General features: G+C 46.1%; 1 protein-coding gene across 1 annotated transcript in view; it reads right to left on the bottom strand.

Annotated features, from left to right (window-relative positions):
- The window catches only part of Tmem164 (transmembrane protein 164), a 161,314-nt gene that overhangs the window by 13,717 nt on the left and 127,525 nt on the right, over positions 1–20,072 (bottom strand).

The raw sequence follows: 20,072 nt of genomic DNA, 5'->3' as shown, positions 1-20,072 counted from the left end.
AGCCGCTGATCACCTTTCGACCTCTGGCCTGGCTAAGAAGCTACTTACTCAGTATGACTGGAAGCTTTGGAAAAGGTGAAGGTTTGGACGTAAGAAAGAAAATGACGAGGTTAGCTCCTGATAATGATGCCATCTCATCTTCAGTGCCCTAGGAATGAGACAGCTAGCTCCATTTCTGGCTTTTGTAAGCCTTTGTCATTATTTTGAATACGTGGTGCTCCCCACAAAGGTGTGGGTGGATCCAGTGTCAGGACGGCATCGTGATGCTGCCATCCTAAATCAGTGGATGAGTCCTCTGACAATATTCACAATCTAATGGACTTACTGCAGGGAAGAGGCTCACCAGAGGTAAGGCTTGGAAAGATCAACCTTTTCTGTGGCCCTTCTCTGTGTCGCTCTGCTTCCTGGCAGCATGAGGTGACCATCTCTACACCACTAGGTATGCCCTCACTGCCGTGGTGATCTGCTTGATCATGCACAGGCCCATAGACAGCAGACGCAATTCACCGTGGGACAAAAACTCAAAAATTGTGCGTCAAACTCTATCTTCCCACCTTTTACATCGTTTCTTCCTCAGGTATTTGTCACGTGACAAAACAACAACAACAACAACAACAACAAACCTGACTAATACAGCTTGAATTGCCCAGAAGCTGTCTTCGTGTGGTACAACCCCAAGATGACGATGGATATCTGATTCAATATTTTCAGCCACCAAATGTGGGTTCAGGCCAGATTTCTTTCCCCCAGGAAATGGGTCAAATGAGCCCCATACCCGCACGTAGTATGATTTGTTTATTGCAAAGGTAGGGGAGAGTTGTGTGCTGGGTGTTTCCAAAGGAGGTGGATGTGCTCAACACGTACCCCAACAAGCTAGAGAGCCCACACAGGCCAAGTGTTGGCCTCACTGTGTGCAGTGGGAGCTGACTGGCCACCAAGCCTATGACTGAGGCATCATAAAAGCCCATTTTCATCTGGGTATTGACAGCCAGCACTTAGGGTAGAGTTCTGAATAGGTACAGAATCCAATGGGTGGACCTGACCTGGCAGAAATTTGAGAGTCTAAAGAGTCAACTCCTAACTTCTATTCTTTGCAAGTTGCAGGTCAAAACCTCTCAAAGCCTGAGGGATTCTTTAGCAGGAAACTTCCAGACCCTCCCTAACTTCCAGAGACAGAAAAGCTAAAAGCATGGCGGCACTCTGAACAGAAGTGCTATTTAAACACAACACATGCCGCTGTACAGCCATGTTATGCACTGAGTACAAACTGAGTCGTGGGTGAGCTGTGAGCAAGGAGAAGCCAACTCCTGAACCATTTGAGTCAATGAGGCTTGACGTTCAGTCTGTATCAAACATTCTGAGGGCGGAGACTCAGTCTTCCGTGGCACAGGACTCCCTGGATGGCTGATGAAAAAAACAAACCAACCAATTTTTTTGGACTCCACCCAGCAGCTTCTGATTCAGTGGCTCTGAAGAGTGACCTCCAATCTGGAGTCTAAGAACATGCACTGTTATCAGGTTCCCTGGTTTAGCTGATGGAGGGGCTGCTCTGTCCTGGGGAAGTCATAGGAAAGGCAGGTTCTTAGGGCCTGCTTCCTGGGACTCAAACCCTAGAGGTGGATCCTGCAGTTCCTATTTAAGTAACAAGCACCTCAGGGTGGCCCAACACTCAGATTTTTCTGACAACACAGGAGGGCCACTGATGTAGAGAGAACCCTGGAGCCTGAAGCCAAGAGGCCTGGGGAAAACCACCAGAAAAGAGGGAAACACTGTAGTCAAGTGGGAACTGAGGTGTTTTCTGGAAAGTGATCAAATTAAGGCAGAAAACACTTGACCTAAGCTTTTGTTCCCACAAAGCCCCAGTGACATCCTCCTTAGCAGGGAAAATTCAATGGCCTTCAGAGAGTCTCCTACTGCCCTATTGTGTAAGGCCCAGCCCTTGGCCACTGTTTAAATTCCTCCACTCAGCTCCCCCACACCCCTACACTCATCCCTCAGGAGCCCGGCCTTTCTCTGACTTTCTCAGCCTTTCCTCTGGCCTTGTCCAACCAGAAAAACAGAGAGAGGAAACCTAAATGATAAGCACTTTCCCAGAACCTTAACCTTTGCCAGCCGGGATGGGCAATGGGCTCACAGGAGCAAAGAAGCAGGAGAGCCAACCTGGACGCTGAGAGAATGACCTTAGGGGCACTGGTGAAGCGCTCCTAGGCAAACAAAGAACTTCGGTTCCGAGTGGTCCAGGAAACCAACTAGCAGAGAGGCTCTGCCTCGATTCTTGTGTTGCTGAAGAAGCTAAAAGCCAAGTGGAGAAGTAGCTTCCCCAGATCATATAACACCAGGGTTCTTAAACCCCAGTCTCCCGAAATGTCTCCCCAAGGGCTGCTAAACTGTAAGCACTCCAAAACAACCACTTCCTCACTAGAAAGACCCCATCTGCCAATTCTGAAGCTAGAGCGCCCTCTAGTGTAAGCAAGAGGGGTTTCCTGCAGCCTAGAGACCAGGCAAAGGAGGGACCAACAACCTGGGGATATTCAAGTCCTCCTTCTTAGAATAGACACCTCTTGTTTTCTACATTTATGTTTGAAAAACATAAAATAAAGAGCAAAGAATTCTAAAAGGTAGCACAGCTAAAAGGATTATCAAAATATCTATAATGTTTTGAAACCCAGGTATGTTTCTTTATAAACGCACATGCTCTAAGATTTAGCAGCAAATCTGACAGTCACCCAAATTTCAAAGCACGGATGAGCATTGGCATATTTGGAGGTGGCTGCAGCTATTACGATATGATAGGAAGCAGACTGTGTTGGCCAGTGACAACAAAGTCACAGGTGCAGCTAAGGGACCTGGTGCTTACAAGTTCCCCCTTTTTAAAGCTCGGGAAGCCTTAAATCCTGTCGGTGGAGCACAGGCTAAGAAGCCCTGCCTAAATAAAAGCTACCTCAACTACCCAAACCACCCAATCGGTCAACAGTGCAGGATGAAGACAGACAGGGAAATGAAGAGCGCTATACTGAGTTGGTCGCCAACCTAGCAGGCAGAAACGGAGCCTGTGGCTAAAGCTATGCAGATGCTCTCCCCATCAACCCTGTGGCTTTCCTCCCAATCATCCCACTAGCGCATCAGGAAAAGGAAAAACCTGGCTGCCATCAGCTATGACTGTATCTGCTACCTTTCTCCAATGCCCCATTCATGTCTTCACAGTAAGGAGACTGATACGTTTCCCTAGGATGCAGCTCTAAGCAGAGCCCACTCTTTCCGATCCTTTCGTTCCCACGGGCAGCCTCCGGGCAGAGGAAACTAGTGCCTGTGGCCCTCTGTGCTTGATCTCAAGGCCCATTCTCCTGCTCCTTCTCTCCTTCTAAGACCCCACTCTTCCAGGGCTCACGGTCACTAGCAACTTCACCCAAGACTAACATTACTTGAATTATAGTCCTCCTTTTCACACTACCCCCTTTCCCAACAGCATTCAGGGAGACTTCAACATCCATGTGGGTGCCTCTTCTATCATCCTCACCTAGTAGCATCTTGAACACCACAGTTCTGCTGGGCTTGTTACACAACCTGCCATCGCTCTATGGGCCCCACTTTGGCTAGGATACTCTGACCACAACCTCTGACGAGTTCAGCTTTCATATCCTCATATCCTCATTCTTACAGTGTATGGGCCCCTAGACCTCCTTATGACCACTGATTCCTTGCTGCCCTCACCCCAACACACACACACACAGACACACACACACACACACACACACTACCTACTTGTTTCTCTGCTCTCTCCTGGCCTCCCTTCTCTCTAGCCCAAGGTTGTGGGATATTTGTACACTGTGTGAAGGTATATTGCCATGATTGGTTTAATAAAGAGCCGAACAGCCAATAGCTAGGCAGGAGGTATAGGAGGGACTTCCGGGCAGAGAGAGGAAGTAGGAAGGAGATAATCAAGTCACACAGGAGATGCCAGGAGTCAAGGAGACAAAACAGGAGGTGCAAGATGGAAGAGAGGTAACACCACGTGATAGAATGTAGATTAATAGAAATGGGTTAATTTAAGTTATAAGAGCTGGTTAGGAACAAGCCCAAGCTATAGGCTGAGCTTTCATAATTAATAAGAAGTCTCCATTCATTATTTGGGAGCTGGCTGGTGGGACAGAAAAAGACTCATTACAGTCCACCTTGGATCCTTTTGACCTTAAACTCTAGCACCAGCACCTTCAACTTGATCTGATGGGCAGAAGGGGCTTTTCATCCCTCTCCTTACATGTTTCTATTACCCTCACACTAGGTAGTTCCCTGGGCATCTCTCATGCTAAAGGTGGGAGCTGAAGAAACTGCTGATATCCTATTTTATTGGATTAGTAGGCAGGCTCTTGATCCACTGACAAGCAGAGGCATCCCCACAATACTGAACAACTTACCCACCACTACCTACGCAAGGCACTACTGGAAACACTGTCCACCCACGATGTTATGAACTGCTCATTACAACTCTATGGAAAGACCACTCTTATTCCTATTTTGCAAAGAAACTGGAGGACAGAGAAGTTAAGGAACTCGGCCAGTCACACAGCTGCCAAGGAATAGAAGCAGAATTTGAAAACAGGTGATCTAACTGCATAGTGCGCAGCACACACTTTTTATCACGTACATGTGAGTATGGCCTGTCTCTGGGCAGACAGATCTGCATACCTTCCTCTCTACTCTACTTCTCGTTGTCTCTGACAGGATGGGGAGTAAGGGAGGACCTGCGTTCGCGGGAGCCACCTTCCATTCTCTATGCGCATGCGTGGAGTCACCTTCTTGTCTCTGTGCGGAGCCACCTTCCATTCTCTATACGCATGCGTGGAGTCACCTTCTTGTCTCTGTGCGGAGCCACCTTCCATTCTCTATACGCATGCGTGGAGTCACCTTCTTGTCTCTATGTGCGGAGCCATCTTCCATTCTCTATGCGCATGCGTGGAGTCACCTTCTTGTCTCTATGTGCGGAGCCATCTTCCATTCTCTTTGTACAGAGCAGGGAGCCGTTAGGTGTCCAGAGGGAGGGTGTTAAAGAAGGCCTGCATAAGATGTGCTAGAATTCAACTGGTACCCTGTGTCACATTCCGCTGTCATTCCCGGGGTGACTTGTCCAAAGCTGGAAGGTGGTGGCAGGGTTCTTATCCCCAACATCCTTCATGTTCCCAATGTTCAACAGAATTGACCCTACTTAGAAAGCCCCACCAAGCCAGATACTCTCCTCTACTCAGGCTGCAGAATGGTTCAGAGCAGGACCAGAAAAGTGCATGGATTTCTGACTCAGCATGGTCCTATGCTGCTCTCCCATCTTCTAGAACAAGGTTGTCCAACACAGTAACACCTGGCCACATGTCGCCATTGAAATTTCTACTCAAATTAAACTTCAAACCAAATTAGGAGTTCAATTCCTCAGTCCCACCAGCAACATTTCAAGTGTTCAGGAGTCACTGCTAGCAAGTGGGTAACATGTTGACAGATGCAACAGCAGAAATACTCTCATCCATTCTCTCCCCTTTCTTCTCTTCCTCCCTTCCTTTCTCCCTCTCCTACAGAGTCCTTTGTGGCCTACCCTGGCCTCAAACTCAAGATCCTCCTGCCTCAGCTTCCTGGGTGCTGGGATTACAAAGTGTGTAACACCCCACCCAACTCAATGTACAAGCTACTTCTATCATCAAGAACGGGGACTGGGTGTGAGAGGAGAGATAGCTCAGTGGTTAAGAACGCTGGCTGCTCTTCCAGAAGACCCATGTTCAATTCCCAGCACCCAACCACCTGTAACTGCAGTTACAGTGGATCCAACACCTTCTTCTGGACCCCACGGGCACTTGCAATGCATGTGGTACACAGACATACAGGCAGGCCAAACACCCATACACCCAAAAAATAATAAAGTAACACCATATATACAAAGTAATCAAATCGTTAAAAAATAGTTCTATGGGATAGCTCAGTTGGTAAGATGATTGCCTTGTGGACCCCTGTGTAAAAACCAGGTGTTTACTGTTCTGCTAAAGAAACAAAGCAATAAAATGATTCCTGATGACATTCTGCTATGTCCATAGATCGGCATCTTGCTCAGCCATCATCAGAGAAGCTTCTTCCTGCTGCAGATGGAACAAATACAGAGATCCAGAGCTGGACAATGTGCAGAGAACGAGAGACCTTGGAACACTCAGTTCCATCAAATCCCTCCCCATCAGAGCTCACGAACTCTATGAAAGAGGAGGCAGAAGGATTGTAAGAGCCAGAGGAGATGGGGGACACCAAGGAAACAAGGCTGTTGTCATTTGTTTTTTACTCTTTTGGGGGCCCGCCACCCAGCTCCCAAATAAATCACACACGGAGGCTTATTCTTAATTATAAATCAAAGGCCTTAGCCTGGCTTTTTTCTAGTCAGCTTTTCTTAAATTATCCCATTTACCTTTTGCCTCTGGGCTTTTCCCATTCTCTTACTTCTGTAAATCTTTCTCTTACTCCATGGCTTGCTGTGTATCACCTGGAGTCTTCCTCCTTCTCTGGCTACTTCTTTCTCTCTCTCAGATTTCTCCTTCTCTATTTTCTCTCTGCCTGTCAGCCCCACCTATCCTTTCCCCTGACTTGCTTTGGCCATTCAGTTCTTTGTTAGACCATTAGGTGTTTTAGACAGGCACAGTAACACAGATTCACAGAGTTAAACAAATGCAACATAAACAAAAGTAACACACCTTAAAATAATATTCTACAACAAGGCCTTCTAGACACAACTGGACAATGCACATATGAACTCACAGGACTGTGAGTTCATCCACAGGGCCTGCACAGTTCTAAGCCAGACAGGATCCCAGTGCTGAAAGGGGAAGTGTACACAAGCCCCCACCCCTAACCCTGAAGCTATCTCCAGTTAATTACTGCTCACAAAGGAAAAATTAGGTTTCTCCAAAGGAGTCTCACTGGGAACACAAACCACACTTAAGGACAGGCCCTATGCCCAGAAGCAGAAGGCCAACACAAAACAAGCTCAATGGGATTTTTTGGAGATTTTTTTTGTCTCCTAATGCCTTGTTTGGGCATGTTTTAACCTTGTTTAAGTCTTTTGCTTACAAATTATGGTATGTATGTGTTTGTTTTCTAATGAGAGAAAGAGAGGGTATAGATTTGGGTGGGTGAGGAGGTGAGAAGTTTCTAGGAGTTGGGAGAGGGGAAGTGTGATCAGAATATATTGCATGAAAAAAATCTATTTCCAATAAAAATAAAAAAACAAGTATTGCGGCATGCATGCATTTATAATTTCGGGTGGAGAGACATGGATCCCTGCAGCATACTGGCCATCCCGCCATGCCTGCTCAATAAGTGTCAAGCCAATGAGGGAGCCTTGCTCCCAAACAAGTAGATGGTGCCTGAGGAACAACAGTAGAGGCTGACTTCCGGTCTACACACATGCCTCCACATGAGCACAGACACACACATGTGAACAAGTGGATGGTGCCTGAGAAACAACACTAGAGGCCGACTTCCGGCCTACACACATGCATTGTATTACACATGCCTCCACACGAGCACAGACACACACACGTGAACATACACACAAAACAACTCTACGGACGGTCCTCAAAGAACCTAGACTCCTCTTCCACACTCCTCATCACCTGGTCCTCTCGGCATTATCATTTCTAATTCACCACCAAGCCCCCTGTCATTCTGGGCACACGTCATAACTTCATGATTCACTGAGTCCCGATTCTCCGCAATACTTCCAAAGTTCTCTCACACCACTGACCTTACCATGGGATTTGAAGACACCCACTCCTGGGGAAAGGAGACAAAGGAAAGAACAGAGAAGAGGCAACACCAAGGCAGCACCGAAGGGCAACTTCTCCCATTGGTTCTGCTATGCCCATGGGCCCTCACCCCTGGCACACACACCTTTCCTCTTCTCCAGAAGCCTGATCTTGTACTTCTCAGCTCCCACATGGTTTGGCTACTGCTATTCAAGTGGAACTTGCTACTCTTTTCACTTCTGGACAACTCAGCTGTCCTCCTGTTGCTCTGACCATTCCTGCAATCTCCCAACAGCCCGTCTCCTCTGTCCACCTTCTGCAGGTTGCTTTACTCCAAGCGTTTTGTTTTCCAGGTTCCCTGACCTCACCAGCCACCTGGCTACCCTGGACCAACTCATCCATTACAAAACTTCTATCTCTGCTTCTATACTGACGACACTGAAGTCTACGACCCCTTCCCAGAACTCCCCCCAAATAGCTCCAGACCTTTCTATCCTACTGTCTCCTGGACAACTCAGCCTGAATAGGTTAGAAGCACCTCAAGCTCAACCATCTCCTTTCTGCTCCAGATGGAACACTTGTCCCCTACATTCATGTTGAAACCTCACTGCCAACGGGATGACGCTAGAACGTGGGGAAGTAGACGGTAGAGCCCTTATGAATGGGATCAGTGACCTTATAAAATAGGCCGCAGAGGACCTGTTCATCTGGGGCACATGCGTGAATGTAGACAGACATAGGATAGGCACCCATGAAGAAAGGGCCCTCACCAGACACTACATCTGCTGGTACCTGGATCTTGGGCTTTTCAGCCTCCAGAATGGAACCATAAATTTCTGATATTTATAAGATATTTAATACCTGGCATTTTTGTTACAGCAGTCAGAAAAAAAAATCACTTCCTAAAATATGCTCCTTTCTGTGCCTTTTCTCTGTTAGTAACACTCTCTCCCACCCTGTCACCTAGACCCAAATCCTAGAGGGCTTGTGGACTTCTCCATCTCCCTTGCTCCCACAGCATTTCAATTACAAAAATGATTAACTTAATCAATATTTAGTATTCATTTAGTGATTTAAAACAAATATCCAAACTTAACTTGTTCTCCTGAGATTAAAAATGTGTGACTGCTGCCACCTGGTGGTGAAATACAGATAAACATCTGCTAGCTGTGGCAATTAAGGTCAATGGACATCTTAAAAGTGCAAGGAAAAAGGGACATAAAGGAAAATGTAGGCTGGAGAGATGGCTCTATGGTGAAGAGCACATACTGCTCTTCCTGACACTTAGTTCAATTCCCAGCACTCACATCAGGTGGCTTACAATGGCCTGTAACCCCAGCTCCAGGGGGATCTCACACCTCTGTCCTCTGTGGGCACTTGCATTCATGTGTACATATCTCCCCCCGACACATACATAAAATTAAAATAATAAAAAGAAATCTTTTTAAAAAAGCAGGATGGTGGTAGCACAAGCCTTTAATCTCAGCACTCAGGCAGAGGTAGGCAGATCTCTGTGAGTTCAAGGCCAGCCTGGTCTACAGAGTAAGTTCCAGGACAGCCAGGGCTATGTTGTTTCGAAAAACAAACAACAACAAAAAGGAAAATGTGCTTTCCAGCTGCCTCAGTGATAAAAAAGGCTGCAGCCTTGAGCTAATTTACAAAGAAGGGCCTGGAGCCCACCAGGGAAACATTGGTGTGTGTGTGTGTGTGTGTGTGTGTGTGTGTGTGTGTGTGTGTGTGTACAGCAGATTGGTTGTTTCAAAAGGACTAAGTAATAGGGTCAGAGTCCGAGTGATGGGAAACAAGGTCAGATTGTAAGTGATCTTTAATGCCACGTGAAGGAACGGACATGTTAAAAAAAAAAAATCCTAGGTGAGTTACAAGCAGTGGACAAAATCTAATAGATCGGCTCTTTTAGACAGCTTGTTCTGATGCTATGAGGGACAGAGTTGGTGGAGGGCAGGAAGCGTATAGGGGAGGTAAGGATGCGAGTGAGAAAACAAAAGTAAGCCCCATCTTAGAGAATGAGAAACTCTACTAGGCTGGAGGCCGGGGCGGGGGGTTGTGGGGTGTGGGGAGGGGACAAAATGTGCCAGCACTGCTAGGGGTTTGAAGTCCAAACTTCTGAACTGGTCAGTGGCGAAGATGAAGCAATGGAGGGGACTGAACTGGAGAGAAACGGAGGACAGCAAGGAAGGCGGGCCAAGTTGGGAGAAGGGTCTAAAAATGAGGAGTCTGGTGCTGGCCATAGTCTTTTAAAGTGCCCATGGTGCTTCCAGCTTGCACCGCCTGTCCACAGGCAGCTCGCCTCTGGCGTGGGTAAAGCAGAGCAGCCCAAGTAGCAAAGCTCAGCCAGAGCGGGAGAGCAAGGTAATAGGAGCATCTGGCCCTGGGGAGAAATCAGCATCTCAAAGAGGGGAGCAGAAGCCGCTAAATCCACTGCTAATCATGCAATCTGTCCATACAGGGCTCTGTGGCTTTAGAATTGATCAAGGCATAATCCTCACCCCCAGAGCCCACAGTCTAGTCAGAAGACACAGATGTAAATTCATAAGAGGCAAGAGAATAGTGGAGAATAATAATAACAACAGTAGGAAATCACCAGACGCCGGTCTATGGACTTGGCAAGCACACACATCAGCTCCGGTGATCTTCGTGACAATCAAGAAGGTAGGTCCTAGTACTACCCCAGCCTGCAAAGTGACAAATAGACAGAGACCTCAAAGCACTAACCCCTATGCCAGAGTCCATTAGCAACTGGCAATATCAATTTTTTTTTTTTTCGAGACAGGGTTCTCCATGTAGCTTTGCGCCTTTCCTGGAACTCGCTTTGTAGACCAGGATGGCCTCAAACTCACAGAGATCTGCCTGGCTCTGCCTCCCGAGTGCTGGGATTAAAGGCGTGCGCCACCACTGCACAAAAATATCAATTTTTGAACCCAGCAATTCCGTGGTGTATGGAAGCCAGCCTGCCTGCCCCTTTTCAAGTACTGGGATAAACTCCATAAAAAGTACTCCTCAGTTTTTGGTACCATGGACCCTTGGGGCAGTTGAAGAAACGTAACTATTCCTTCCTCTCAGAGTACACACACACACACACACACACACACACACACACACACACACACACAGGCATATGGTGGGTCTTGAGTAGCCAGGCGGGTCTGGGGCGAGACTCACTATGTACCCAAGGATGACCTGGAACACCTTAACCTCCTGCTTTCACCACCCAAGTGCTGGGATTACACGCAATGTGGTGTTGACTGAACCCAGGGCTTCATAGAGTGGGAGGCCGAGTCCTCTATCACCCGAGCTCCGTCCACAGCCTTGAATAAAAACGTTAAAGCACAGGACACAGAGAAGTACAAAAGAAACCAATCATATTACAATCTGGTTATCGAAAGATTTTCAAAGAGCAAATATGCAAAGTTTTAGGCACTGATAAATATGAATGCTTTTCTTAGCTATCTGCAGCAAACAGTAACACAAGAGGAGAAGATCTGTGGTTTACATTAAGGAAAATATGCTTGAGTGCTGTAGGTTTAACTGGAGTTAGTTGCTGATATTCAATAACTCACTGAAACACTTCATTTCACTTGGAGTTAATCCAGATGATATAGCTGGGTTTTTTTTTTTTGTTGTTTTTTTTTAATTCAAGGTCATGGGCCCCAGGTGTGTGAGGCTCCCATAAGTCTAGGGGCGGTGTGGAGATGAAATGAGATCAAGATTCTACAAGCAAAAGTAAAACAAAAGTGTGTAGCACACAGACAACAACAGTCAGCTTAAAAGACACACACCTTCCCTTAGGCATATGTGTGTGCGTGCAATGTGGGGCAGGGGGTCCGGTCTCTCAGTCACTCCACTCTCGAACCAATAACAAAAGAAAAACCTCCCTGTACTTCAGGGGCCCCAGATGTAAAAAGACACCACGAGCCACCTGCTCAGCAGCCTGCAGAAGGAGGGGAGCAGGAGGGAAGGAGGCAGTCAAGGGAGGGGGGCCTGGGGTTTCAGTCTGTGCTTCCTGGAGAAGGCTGCAGCTGAGGGGGGTTTAGAGAAATGAATGTTGTCCAGGCCCAGGGCTGGCAGGGAAAAGGCCACTCTCAGCAGAAGCTGCTGCCCTGCCAACGCACACAGACATGAACGGGAAGCTCGGGGAACACACAGGATTCTGGGAGGGCCAAGCCTTAGACGGCGAGGAAGGGGCTGAAACAGATGTGGTAGAGAAAACTTAGAGGCTGGGTTCTATGGGAACCACTGAAACTTTCTAAATAGGGGAACACTTGAGAAGTGCCTTTGGAATCCAGTAGAACGAAGGGTTAAGGTGAAGGGGAAGCCACTGGGAGCCAACTGTCACCACTGAAGAAGGTGAGCCGCAAGGCTGGACTCCAAGGAATGGCACTAGAGAAAGCAGGAGCTGCTATGATTATTTTAATGATAGCTAGTATTAATCCTTCATTATACCTAATTTATACATGAAAACATCATCAGAGGGAAAAAACACAGTACATACAAGTTTTGGTGCTACCTCAAGTTCCAGGCACCCACTGGGAGCCTTGGACTGTACTTCCACAGATAAATAAGGGAGGGTTACTACTACATGTTTATAGGTCACCACAGAGGAGGAAAGGCCTTCTTAACGCAACTCAAAAGCCAGAGGCCATGGAAGTAAAGACGGACAACTTAAAATCACATAGAAATTCTGCCCGATCAAAATCAAGCACAAATAAGGTCAAAAGACAACAAAGCCTGGCACCATGTCTGCTATTCATATGTAAAGAGCTATTGGGATTCAATGTATTTAAGGACTGACAGAATAGAAAAAATGAGCACATAGGAGAAGCACAGAGTTCAAAGAAGGGGAACCAAATGCAATCCCGAACATATGTAAGAAGGGACTGGGAGTGTGGCTTAGTGGTAAGTGTTGGTCTAGCATACATAAGGCCCTGGGTTCCATCCCTAGCAAGGAGAGAAAGGTGAGCAGACTGCAAACAGGTTTCTAAAGTGCTCAGCTGCACTCAAAGAAACTGAGAAGAAAATTGCACTGCTATACTATTTTGGTTTGGGTTTGGCTTTTCACCCACCAGATCGGCAAAAATACAAAAGACTGGAAAAACACTGTCCTTGTAAATCTGTGTGGAAACAACCCACATGCACATCAGTCAATAAACCGTGGTCCACTCTTGTAAGCCCATGTCACTGTTTAAAGGGAAGAGGCCTCCACCCACAGCCTCTCATTCAAATGATGCCTCTGCCCCTGACTAAGCATCCATTTCTTCGATGGAGGATAACAGGGACACCTCCCTACAAGTGTTGTGATGAAGTGAGCTAACGTTGGAAGGAATCCCGGCCTTAGCTGTGCTAGAGAAAGTACTGTCATTCTTACACCACATTCTACCATCGCTGTTACGGAATATTAAGCCGCCATAGAAAGCAAAGGAAAGAAAGATACCTGCGAGCCTAACTGAAACAGTTCTCTAAGCTAAAGCACAGCAACAGACACCCGAGCGACAGCGACAGCGACAGCGACAGCAGAGATGCTGGTTTTGCGTATTTGTCTTAAGACGGGGTAAAATCATTTTTTTTCACTTCCTTGTATAGTTATCCCTTGATATCCAAGAGGCTTGGTTCCAGGAACCCACATAGATACCAAAATAAGCACTGCTCCAGATGATTATACAAAACAGAACAGTGTTTACACATAACATACACAAACCTTCCACATAATTTAAATCATCTCTCGATCATTTACAATACCCAAAACTACATAAACATTATATTAAACGTTGTTATACTATATTGTTTAGGGAACAATAATGAGAAAAAAGTCTGTACATGTTCAGTGCAGACAATTTTTAAAAAAAAAATACTTTCAAATAAAGTTTGACTGAACCCAGGGACGTGGAAGAAACAGAACCCGGGGCTGGTGAGATGGCTCAGTGGGGAAAAGTCCTTGCTGCCAACCCGAGGACCTGAGTTTGATCCTCAGACCCAGCCCCCAGTTTGGTGGAAGGAAACAACCATATCGGCAGGTCATCCTCTGACCTCCACATGCATGCAGTGACACACATGCATGCGCATCAATAAAGAAATAAACATAATAGAACCCGTGGGTGCAGAAGGTCAACTGTATGAAAGGAAACCATGGAGGGATATGCAAAAACCCAAAGTAGTTGCTACCTGTATAGTGCGGGCAGGAATAGCGTGGATGGAACAGGATTAGAAAGGTCATTTTTAATAATACCAGTTTTTGTATTTCAACTATTAAACTAAGGTTTGTAGATTTTATAAATGAACTTGAATCTGGCAACAAAATCAATGTGTATAATAAGCCAGCATTATGGTCTTTCTTAAAATTTTCACTGCCTCCTGGTGTTGTATAAACAACCTGAAAAAAAAACCACAAAACACAAAACACAATAAAAAAAAAAAACACCATGGCCAACCTCTAATGGTTCACAAAGCCTTTTAGTCCTGACCCACCTGCTGCTTGGGTCCACTGTCACACGCCTTCTCCATCACTCTCACCCTTGCCGCAATGCTATTGTACATGCATGACATTTTGTCCAGCCACAAGAGTTCACGGCCTCTACAGCTTTATGTGCCCTGTAAACTCCCACTTAGCCTTCCGATCTCTATTTAATTGTTACTTCCTAAGGGGAACGCTCTCCCCCCTCCTGAGCCCCCAGACTAGGTCAGCTTGCTTTGTCCTACGCTCTCATAAGCGAGAGCTCCCTTTCTTTACAGTACTCATCTCCGTTTTACCCTCTTTCTGTAACAGATTCATTTATCTCTGGGCACTGGCTCACAAAAGCTGAGTAGGAAGAGGTACTGTCTGAGGTTTGCTCACTAGCACACCCTAGTGGCCAGTGAGGAGACTGACTGAAAGAAAGCATTTTATATAGAGTAGATGAATGAATGAATGGGTAGACGAGACCCTAGGGACAAGGATCTTCCTAGATTGTACCTTGAGTGACTTTGTGATGCCACTAGATAATGTCAGAAAAACAGAAATGATGGAGGGGAAGTGAAAAGGGTAAAATCATAATCAGGCTGAAGCAGGTGTGCTGGGAACACTCAACAAGAGCTGGGGATGAGTTTTAAAAAATAAGCCTCATGACCCACCGGCATGATGGCTCAGCAGGTAAAATGCTTCCCCTACAGGACTCACAATCTGATTTCAATGCCTGGAAGCCTCATAAAGCTGGAAGAAGAGAAGCAACTCCTGAAAACTATTCTCTTGCCTACACATGCATATACTTCCCACCTCCAAAACATATCTCTCCCTCTCCCTCCACACAAACACAAATAGAATGATGATGGTGATGATAACAGTAACAATAATAATAAACAACTTTTCAGTCCCATGAATCAGGGCTATGGGTAGTGGCAGCAGGCGGTCTCACACTGACTGACAGTTAAGCTACAAAAATACACAAAATGCTGGCAGAATCTTGAAGAGGGAATGTGCCTGGAACAGACCTCTTGGGAAACAGACATCCCAGAGGATTACAGAACAGGGTCTTGGGAAGGACGCTGTGAAAGCATATCAGTGAGGAGAGCAGGCCAGAAGAAAGGGAGACTTGGGAAGGGCAAACCCAGAACCTTCCAGAAGGATGCAGTCAACAGTGCCCCCTGCCCCAGGCTTCCTGTTAGATAAAGACTGGTTATTAGGTTTAGTCAGACGGGTGTTGTTGGCGGCCTTTGGCATTTCTGTGAAGATCCTGGTAAAAGAGGGAATGTCGGACTGCACTGTTATAAGGAATAATGGAGAAGGCCGACTCCGAGAGAACGGATGTATGTACTCCACAAAGTTCCTGAGCTGATTTCTAGTTGTAAATCATTTCTAATCGTGATATATATTTCAAGTGTTGAAAAAACAGCCAGGAAATGAAAGCTATGCTTTAATGAACATTATGTGGATTGCCTTAAGAATAATATTTTATTTTTTATAAAGTCAGTAGATTCAAGGACATATATTACATTCAGAGTAATAGATGTTCATATGAAGAAGGCAAAAAAGTCATCATACCTAAAGAAGTAAACATTTGGAAATATTATTTACATCATGCCATCCTCAGCCTTTTGATATCGTGGCCTCTACAAAATTCATGCTAGAGAGCCAAGTCACAAAAAAAAAAACACTCATAATATTTTAAGTAAGCTTATGAGTCTGTGCTGAGCTGTACTCATAACTATGCTTGGACTGGACAAGTCTTTAAATTTTTTTAGATGCTTGAGAAGAAGGAAAAAGCAAAGACAGAACTGTGCTGGGTTTAATTGTTTGAAAAACCAGTTTTAAAAAAAAAGCAAGCAAGAAAGAAGGAAGGAAAAAGGAAACACTGTCTGGGCGGTGGTGGTGCGTGCCTTTAATCCCAGCAGAGGACAGTGGGTCTCTGCAGTCAAGGCCAGCCTGTTCTAGAGTTCCAGGACAGCCATGGCCATACAGAGAAACCCTGTCTCGAAAAGTCAAAACCAAAACCAACCACCCAAAAAAAGAACTGAAGAAATGAGGTTTCCCCACGAGGTAAAAAGATGTGACTGGCCACTATCAGGACCACCTCTTCTTCTGAGATGGAAGGCGGAACATGAACATATGAAGCAGTGTGGTGTGGGTAAAAAAGCTAAAAGTGAAGTATTAGAGAATTGCCATATATTAACTTGTTTTCTCAGTCACGGGCACGGGCAGCATTTTGAGCACACAAAGAATAGGAGGTTTGGATATAGTAGGCAGGACACTAGAAGAAGGTGGGAAGGTTTCTACCTGACTTCCAAGAGCAATGTGTGGAGGATCTAAGCAAAATGAGAAAGAACTGAGCAATGGTGTTGATTGGAAATTATAATAGGGCCTCGGAAGCCTCAGTGCCCTTCATTGGAATCACTGGATTTTCTCCACTAGGCCAAGACCAGGCACACTACAAAGGAACTGGAAACTGCTCCCAGTTATAGGGAAGAGGGGGACAGAAAACTCTCAGGAGCTTGGGAAAGGAAAATTCCAGTAACTGATCATGGTGGTACAAGCTAAGTGGGAAGACACGAAGCTAGAAAGAGAGACGTTACCCACCAAAGAGATGGACGTAGCAGTTTATTATCACAAACAGAGCAGTCTTGGGGAAAGCAAGACCCTGGGAGCTAAAGAGAAGGGAATGTGGAAGCCAGTGCAACTTACAGGCCCAAACCGTGAGAAGATAGGGGTGCAACTAACATTTTCTTTGAAAGAGGTCGCTCGGAATGCTGCCATGGAAACACTATGAACCACGGGCCCCAGACTTCCGGGCATGTGAGGGAAGTGAACAGGTGACCACAGTGGAGAAAAGGAGGGTGGAGAAGGGCTGGGGATACAGCTCAGTTAACAGACTGCTTGCCTAGCAAGCACAAGATCCTGAGTTCGATCCTAGCACTGTATAAACCAGGCATGGTGGTATGAATAGGTGCCTCTCACCCCCCACTCACACACAAGGTGGAGATGAGAGAATTAGCAGGAGGGGGAGGGGGAAAGGAGGAGGGGGAAGGCAGGTGATAGTGATAAAGAGAATGATAAAGGGGAAAGCATGTTCCCCTGAAGTTGAGATGGAACAATGACCCAGAGGAGATAGTGGAGTTACCAGAGAACACATGGGGCAGGGCGCACTACACTGCCTTGGGGAAAACATAGGCATCTTGGTTCTGTAGGAGTTGCTGGGCAGGTAGGGGCTGTTTCCAAGAATCGAGGTTTGATTAGCATGATTCAATCCCTCTGCGTCATACACGCTTCAGCATCATTCTGTACCCTCTACATACGCAGATTCAAGCATTCTGCCATGTATGTAGTATCACGGTGTGCCCTATGTGCATATACACCTGCAATGTGGCAAGATACAATAAAAAAAAAACCACAAGCATTAACAATAAAGGGGGGGGGGAGAATCAAAAAACAAAAGGGAAATTGAGTCCAGGAAACCAAAGGCAAAGATTTGGGAGGAAAGGAAAGAGGGAAAGGAAGAGCTAGGCTGGAGCAGGAAAAGAACATTGCGAACAAGAATGGCCATATGGCCTGTGATGATATGTAAGGCCCGTGGAAAAGAGGAAGGAATGGGATTCCCACTCAATACCCTACACCTGAGCTCCAGGAACAGGAACTTTGTGCTCCTGCCAAGACTACTAAGCATTTATTTCAGGAAAATTCCTAGAGTCTTGAGGAGAATAGAAACCTGAAACTATGTTTTCTTACTTTACCAGGGACTTCGCGTCTCATCTCTCCAGATTCATGCCTCCTCCTGTAGGGGTAGAGCCCAAGAATAAGGACCAAAAACAACGCTAGCCTTACTTGGGAAGAAATTCATGGTTTTCTCTTCATGCTCACAATTCCTAAGTGAACAGCAGATGGCAGCAAAGAGTTAGAAAAGGAGCGGAGCCCTGGACCTCTCCACCATCCCGAGAGAAGGGAGAGAACCTTCAAGTTTTATGGGTTGCTTAGGTGCTCTCACCCAGACCTGGAGTGAAAAGGACATCACTCTTCCTGTCTTGCCAGCTAAATCCTCACCAAGCTCAGGTGACAATGAGGTATTAGCAATAAAAGAACATACCACCTCTTCTTACAGTCCTATTGTGCATCTCATGAGTTAGGGACCTTGGATACTAGCATCATTTTCTCTAAGAACGTACAATTATCTTCCTGGAAATGGTGCAGAAACGAAGATGAGTTGCCCTTTGGAAATGGCATTCTGTTTCCACACTCCCCTCTGTAGCACCCACCATGCTGTGTTGCAATGCTCTACGTCCCCCTGGGTCCCCCATGTACAGCTACGAATGCCTGACACATTGGAGGTGCTGAACAAATCCACACTGAGTACATTGTTGAACCGAAGCAGAGGAGAAAGGACGCACACAGGACAGAACTTCCAGGCTGATGCAGTAAAGTCAAAGACAACTGGCCTTCTGGACAGTACGGTACGTGGGAGAAAGCCCTAGTCAAGGAAGTTTGGCTACCCTGGAGTTCTAGCTTTATTCCTTAGAGCAACAGTTTTAGCTAATGTTCTCAGCCTTAACTTTCTTGTCCATAGGAGGGTCCATCATTAGACTATTTAAAAGTGTATGTGAACAAAACATGTACAGTATACATATTCTGCACAGAACAAGTAGTCATTGAAAAGGTAGTTGCTAGTATTATTTACTGTGGCTCTTATTACTCTTGCTAGTGTTGCAGCTTCTCATCAAGTGGAAGACTAAAAAGTAGAACCTGAAGACTCAGAATCCCTATTTCCTCAGCTCAGCTGCCTCAAAACACATAGAAACCAACCCAACAGAGGGCTGCAGAGAATCAACCCTGTTTAGAGGGTATGACATCCTAGGCTGTCTCTCCCCTATCCCCTACTCCCACCCCAGAAGGAAGAGCCTTAACTCCTCAGTATTTTCCATGGTAGACCAATGTCACCCAGCTACTGGATAGCTTTTGATGGTGAGCTCAGAGTACAAAATCATTTTAATGACAAGCATGTGGATTTGGCCATACTTCCAAGCACACATCTCAGAAGAAAGGAACAGTTACCTATGGGCTGGGTGTTCTGGTTCCATTCAGAATACATGAACTTCTGAGATTTGACTATTATTAGACTGTTGCCTATGCCACCCTGGAAAAAGCTGAGGAACAGCAGGAGTCTCCTGGATGAAGGAATGTTAGACTTCTCTGGAAGCTCAGTAGGGAAAACAATACTTTCAAATCAAACTAAAGGGAAGAGCTCGCGGACAGAGTGAGACCCCTAGTGGCATCACCGGGTTAAAGCAGCATCAAAGAACGTGGAAACAGACCTGATGGGGCCAGGGAAGAAGAGATACATCTATCTGAATGACAAGAGGCATCTGAGCCCAGCAGTACTTCAAGAGTACCAGCTAGTGAGCTCAAGGCCCCAGGTGGCCTCGGGCCTTTTTGAAAGTGATAGAAATGGGCCTTTGTGGTTTGTCTCCCAGAAAAATCACAGCAACCAGGACAGCAGCAACTGGTGGTGAGGAGAGAAGAAAACCCTCCAGTTCTAAAGGCTTTCGGGAAGCCACAGAAGGCACAGGAACTGTCCCGTCCTTCTGTCTACAGCAGAGATCACTAGCGCTTCAGATTCCTTCGCAGTCTGTCTCTACTAGGTCAGTGCTCTCTCCTGCTTGGCTAAAGTGACATTTGTAGCCCTTTCTTTTACTGGAAGGATGATACGTTCGTCTGCCGCTTTCTTCAATCCCATGATCTCCTATTCTGGGCACTCCTCGCTCCTTTCAGTAGCTTTTCTGGTTCTGAGACCATGGATACAAAGGTCAAGAATTCGAAGTCTCTTGATAGGA

The sequence above is a fragment of the Peromyscus eremicus genome, chromosome X, assembly GCF_949786415.1.
Source record: "Peromyscus eremicus chromosome X, PerEre_H2_v1, whole genome shotgun sequence".
In the NCBI taxonomy this organism is placed as follows: domain Eukaryota; kingdom Metazoa; phylum Chordata; class Mammalia; order Rodentia; family Cricetidae; genus Peromyscus; species Peromyscus eremicus.
This window is presented reverse-complemented; position numbering and strand designations above follow the sequence as displayed.